Here is a 6,800-nt window from a genome sequence, read left to right as displayed (position 1 = left end):
TTTTCTCTGTCATATTCCTGGCTACTCTGTCAAAGATTAATTGAACAAAGGCCTGTAGATTTATTCCTAGGCTCTCTACTCTCTTCCATTGGTACATATGCCTGTTTCTGTACCAATATCATGTCAATGTCATTATTGTAGCTCTGCAATAGTGTATGGAGACCTGATGGATTATTCCTGAAGCCTCTTTTTTTTACTTCAATATTGTTTTGGAAACTATGTTTTTTTATGGCTCTGTTTAAATCTTAGGATCATTTGTTTCAGTCCTAAAAAGAAATGTTTTGCATAATTTGATAGGAAATGAAATTTTCTTGCCTGATCATTGTGGCTAGGACTTCCAAGACAATATTGAATTGAAATTGTGAGAATTGGCAACCTTGTCTTGTCTCAGGTTTTTGTGAGAAGGGTTACAGTTTTTAACCATTGAGTATTTTGCTGGCTATATATTTGTCATAAATAGCTATTATTATGTTGAGATATGGTCCCTCTGTACCCACTGTGATAAGAATATTTTTTGCAGATAGGTGTTAAATGTTATCAAATGTTTTTTCTGCATCTACTTAGATTATCATATGGTTTCATGTCCTCTGTTTAGTTGATAAGTTGTATCACTATTGATTGATTGATTTGCATATGTTACACCATCCTTGTGTTCCTGGGATGAACCTAACTTGATAATGGTGTATGATTTTTTTTTACTTGATGTTGGATTCTGTTTGTTAATAATTTCTTAAGGACTTTTACATCTATGTTTATCAATGATATTGGCCTATAGTTTTCTTTTTAGGTAGTGTCTTTGTCTCGTTTTGTTATCAGGTTGATGTTGGCCTTAAGGTGTGAGTTTGGGTGTACTCTATCCATATGAATCTTTTGGAAATGTTTGAGGAGGACTGGTATGGATTTTTCTTTGTATGTTTGGTGAAATTCCCCAGTGAAGCTATTTGGGTCTTAATTATTGTATGCAGGGATTTTTTATTTTATTGATAATTGTATTCCATTTCTGGTGATCTGTCTGTTCAAATGATCATTTTCTTCTTGATGCAATAATGGTGGGCTGAATGTTTCCAGAAACTTCTCCATTTCTTCTAGGTTATCAAGTTTGTTTTCATGCAGTTGCTCATGGTATTACCTTATGATATTTTGCAAATTTGATGTACTCTTTTAGTTTCTAAATTTTCATTTCTTATGTTTTTTGTGTTCTCTCTCTTTTCTTGTTGGTGAGCCTGTTCTGAGTTTTGTCAATTTTGTTGACTATTTCAAAAAACAGTTTGATTGATTTTTTTCTATTTTTTAATCTTTATTTCAATTCTTTCTCCTTTGATCTTTATTTTCCCACTTTCTGCTGACTTTTGGTTTTGTTTGCTCTTCTCTTTGTGATTAGTTTAAATAGAACTTTAGATTAGTTATTTTAAATTGCTCTTATACTTTGAGGCTGACATTGTCAGAGTGAACTTCCCTCTTAAGACTGCTTTAACTGTATTCCATAGACTTTGTGTAGTGTTGTGTCATATTTCTCAAGATATTTCTTAATTTCTTCTTTAAAATCCTCACCTCCCCAACTTTTTATAGTACCATTTTTTTAATTTACATGCTGTCATTTTTTCTCCCTGTTTTTCTGTGATTGATTTCTAGTTTCATGGTATTATACTCAGAAAAGATGCTTGAAATAATTTTTATCTTGTTAAATTTGTTGAGGCTTTTCCTGTGCCTCAGTACATAAACTTTCCTAGAAAATGTTCCATGTGTTCTGGAAAAGAATATATATTCTGTTTTGGGGAAAAGTAGTGTTTTGAAAATATCAACCAAATCCAATTATTTTATCATATCTTTTGGTATCTTTGTTCCCTTATTAATTTTCTGTCTGAAAGACCAGTCTAGTTATGGTAATGGGGAGTTATATTCTCCTACTGTGATTGTGCTCCCATCGATTTCTTCCTTTTCATCTATTAGTGTTTGCTTTATGTATTTAGGTGCTCTTATATTGAGTGCATATATATTAATGAGTATAATACCCTCATTGTGTGTTGCTCCTTTAATCATTATATCATGTCCTTGTTTATCATTCTCTATGGCCTTTGTTGTAAAGCCTATTTTGTGTGAAGTCAGTACTGCTAGTCCTGCCTTCTTGTCATGGCCATTTGCATGGAATATATTTTTCCATCTTCTGACTTTGAATTGATGTGTGTTCCTCTTTCTAAATTGGGTCTCTTGTATGCTTCATAATGTAGGGTCCTGTTATATTATCCAATCTGGCAATATATATCTTTTGATTGAAGCACTAATTCCAATATCATTTGTAAAAATTATTGATAAACTGGTGTTTATTTCCATTTTGAACTTCATTTTCCAGTTGATTTGGTATTTCCTTTATGTTCATTTCTTTATCTTTCTGTGGCTTTATAAGTTTTCTTTTATTATCTTGGTTTTTTTCTGGCTTTGTGACTTCATTGTAAGATTTTGACTTATGGTTACCCTGTTTTGTATGTATATTGACCCATTACTATATCTGTTTATATTAACTGAAATGAATACAAACTCAAACGCATCATACAGAGAACAGAAACAAGAAGAAAATACTCTGTTTTGTCCTGTTTCATGCTCTGACACATAAAAATTTTGATGTCCTTTTTTACATCATATTTAAACTGCTGTAAGTCATTATATCTATTGCCTTTCTAATTATGCCTTTCTCCTTTCTATAGCATCCTGCTTCTTTATTTTTAGAGTAGATGTTTCATTATTTCTTTTTCTGTTACCGAATAGTTTTAGTATTTGCTTTTGTGGAGATTATTTAACTCTCCTTCTATTCTAATGGATACCTTGCTTGATATGTTATATTAGATATCAGATTTCTTTCATTCTGGACTTTGAATTTGTCTTGCCACTGCCTTCTGCCTGTTGTATTTGTGTGGGAAACATTTTTCAAAATATAATGTATATAATTATATGTATGTAAAGAATAAGTTCAAATGAAGTAAACAAATTAGGAGAAAACCTATACGTTAAAAAACAGAAAACATTGATGAAGGAAATTAAAATTGATCCAAAGAAATGAAAAGATCTCTTATGTTAATGATGTGAAACAATGTGGTTGAAACAACCATACTTCCCAAATGAATCTACATTTAGTATGATTTATGTCAAAATACCCATGAGATTTTTCCATTAAATAGAAGAAATAATTTCAAAATTTATATGTAACCACAAAGATCTTCAGTTGCCAAAATAATCTTGAAAAAGAATTTAAATATAGTAGTGTAAAGTTCTCTGATGTTAAACAGTCCTACAAAGCTTTAGTAACTTAAACTACATGATACTCGCTCAAAAACTGACACCAATCAAAAGAAGAGAATAGAGTAACCAGATATATTCCCTCACACCTATGATCAATTAACCCATGAAAACGGAAGCAAGAGAATGAAATGAAGAAATGAGATTCTCCTCAATAAGTAGTGCTGGGCAGATTGAACAAGTGAAAGATAGATTAGAGTATTTCCTCATATTGTATACAATCAGTAAGCACAGAATTCCTTTCATTTATTAAGTTTACTTATATTCCTTGCACCTGTAATTTATAGATCTATGTTTAGAACTGTTGTTTCACTTATCAAATATATTCCTATTTTATTCTTTTTGGTATAAATTTACACACAATTGTTTTCCTAATTTCTCTTTCTGATAATGTTCTGTTCCTATATAAAAATGCAATTGATATTTGTTTATTGATTTTGTATTCTGCAAGTTTACTAAGTTTGTTCATTATTTCTAACAGTCACTGGAGGAGTGTATGGAGCTTTCTATCTATGTATATTTAAGTCATCTGTAAAAATTTTACTGCTTGTTTACCAGTTGAATGCCTTTTATATTTTTTCTTGACTAGTTATTCTTGCTAGAACTTCTAGTAGTGTAATTTAGGACTTGTGAAATTGAGGTACTTTTCTTATTACTGGACCAGAGGAAAAATTTCCTGTATGTTAATATTGAACTTGAAGATAGTCATGAGTTTTTAATATATGGCTTTTATTATGTCTTGTCATATTCTATCTAGAGCGAATTTGTTAAGAATTTTTTTAAAAGTTAAGATCAGATCTGTTAATAATTTTCCTACATATTTTGAGATTGTTATTTTCCAATTATTTGTTATTTAACAGATGGTATCACATTTATTGATTTGTGTATGTTAAATAAAATTTATGAATCAGGATTAAGTCCAACTTAACTATACTTTATAATACTTATAATATGCCATGAATTCAACTTGCTAATATTTACACAGAATGGAATATACAAATACTGAAGGAAAAATTTACATTGTAGATTGAGTGAATATTTATTTATTTCAAAATTTTATCTCTCATTTTGAATTTGGCTTATGTTTAATGAAATTTATGTCTAAATAAAGAATACAAATTTTGGTAGAGCTGGATTTACTACAGTTTAGTGATACAAAACCTAGCTTTTATTAACAATTAGTGTACAAAACACTTGCCTTAAAATGCCGCATTATGCTAACAATGCCAACTGTTTCAGGTCTGAGAAACATATTGCTTCCTATAATGCATTACCTGGTCTTTTCCACCGAAACCCACATATACTGTTATTTCTTTGTGTTTGATTGTTTGTTTTCCCCTTAATGAAGGCACTGTTTATTGAACCCAGGATCTTGTTTATAAGTGTATTTATCAACATCATTTTGGAACACTTAACAGAAGCCCCAAGAGTATGGATTATAAAGATGACAAGAAAATTTATTCCTTCTAGGACTGAAAAACTTCTGAGTGAAAGAATGGCAAAAGGTGATAATTCATGAATTACAAACAAAATAAATATGTTATTTGTTTTACTTATAGCACTGAATTACAATTTAAAACAAAAATTACCCCCTTAGGGATTTCTCAAGTTTGATTGATTACTTTAATATATTTTTATTTCATAAATATTTACCATTTATTAATAAACATACCAAATACACTGATAATTATTCTGCTCATGTTTTGAATATAGAGCTACTTATTGTAAAGTAAGCAGATAAATAACTACTTCCATTTCCAAATAAAATTGTTTCACTTTAATTACAAATTATAATGTAATAGGTATAAATTTTCTGTACAGGCTTAACACAAATTTCACTTTAAATTCCATAACTTTAAAATTATTTTATATATTTTGTGCATTATTTATACTCTGTTCATAAATCTGTTATAAATTTGTGTACAAAAGTATGGAGATTGGTTTTATTTCATAGACCCAAAAAATTAAATTATTTAAAAAGATTTTGTGGGGATAATATTTGCAGATCACACTATAAAAATAAGTATCCTATATGTTTCATTTTAACTGGATGAATGAGAAATAAACACTGGCTTAATGTTACACTTGAGTTGCTAGGAGACCAGTCGTTTTGTGATGTCGCATCTTCTCAAGTTGAGAACCATTGTGATGGCCTAGCAGTTTATCTGTGCAGGCCTGCCAGAACAGCATTTGTAGCTGCAGTGCTCAAAAACATGCAGATTAGAAAAGTAGCAGTAGAAAAAGTTATTTGAGATGACACCTGTTTCTTCAGAAATTCAAGATGTGTCTCATAAAGACGGACCAACTGGTTCAGGAAACTCTGGTAGATCTCTATTGTGTGATCAAACAATCTCTGGGGACTTGTCTTGAAGTCTATGTTTGAAGAAAATGCTTTTCAGACTTTGTCTGAAGAATCCTTGATAAAAAGACCATGTTACATACATTGTGTCTCAGAATCAGGTGAAGATAATGATTTTCGTTCTCTGATATTTCCAGGAAAACTCTGGAAAATGGCTGGGAGTGACCAATTTAAATCCATCTGGTGGGGTTATACTGGATCTTCCATAGTGATTGGTGAAGCTGTCTTTAAGAAGGAAGTGTTGGAACGATAGGCCCCTTTCAGATTATTTGAAACTGGAAGTATGAAAAGTTTACTTAGACAGCTTAACATTTATGGGTTTAGTAAATTGCGGCAGAATTTGCAAAAATCTTCTTGTCTAGCTGACTTTCTGGCAGAAGAGAAAGAAGTCTCTGTTTTAAGCAAGGAATTCAGTAATTGTAGTTATGACTTGGTAATGTATATATAAAATTTTATTTTGTATATCAAAATATGGTAATATAAATGTAAAGCAAGATTTTGAAATTCTATAAAACTACAAAGGCTGAAATTCTTTATTTTTTCTAAAAATTAAGACAGTGCCTTAACTATTCAAGATTATGCAAAACGTTCCTAGCAACTATGAATCTTAAAAGAAATCTAAATGAAGGTATTAAAGCTTTTTTTTAAAAAGTTGCTTTCACCGTTGCTGCAAATGCTAACTTCTTAAATTTGATGACTATTCTATTTAAATGTGTATATTCCAAATATGGAATTTCAAAATATAGTCAGCATTGTACACATTTTTATGATAATATCATTGCATAGTAAACGTGAAATCTGAGATTTTATAGGTTAGGCTTAATATAGTCTTGTGTTTTGTTTTAAAATATTACTAAAATTTTTCTCCTTTGGTTTTAGCTACAGTTCTGCCATAATCGAAATCTTAAACGAGGTTGTCCCCAGGTTTTAGTGAGAATAAAAAGAAGAGTTGTGAATAAAAATGGCTCTCTGGTATTTTCATTGGCTTAAGATTTCAAAAAGAAGCACTTTAAAGCAGAGGGTAATGTGCATATCCATAATTCTGGTTTTGTGGCTGACACTAGTGTAGAAAGTTCATTTTTACTTTCTGCAAATTTAAACATGCCTCTAATAAGAAAGCCGTCTACTAGCCACGTACTTGGTGATACAA

At 30.4% G+C, this 6,800-nt stretch overlaps 1 long non-coding RNA gene across 1 annotated transcript; it reads left to right on the top strand.

Moving 5' to 3' along the window:
• Window positions 1-5,479: 5,479 nt before the first annotated feature.
• LOC140692869 (uncharacterized) lies at window positions 5,480-6,612 on the top strand. The gene is made up of 2 exons (XR_012068482.1): window positions 5,480-5,751; window positions 6,530-6,612. It is a non-coding gene; the product is annotated as an uncharacterized lncRNA (long non-coding RNA).
• Window positions 6,613-6,800: the final 188 nt, after the last annotated feature.

The sequence above is a fragment of the Vicugna pacos genome, unplaced genomic scaffold (assembly GCF_048564905.1).
Source record: "Vicugna pacos unplaced genomic scaffold, VicPac4 scaffold_18, whole genome shotgun sequence".
NCBI lineage: Eukaryota > Metazoa > Chordata > Mammalia > Artiodactyla > Camelidae > Vicugna > Vicugna pacos.
This window is presented reverse-complemented; position numbering and strand designations above follow the sequence as displayed.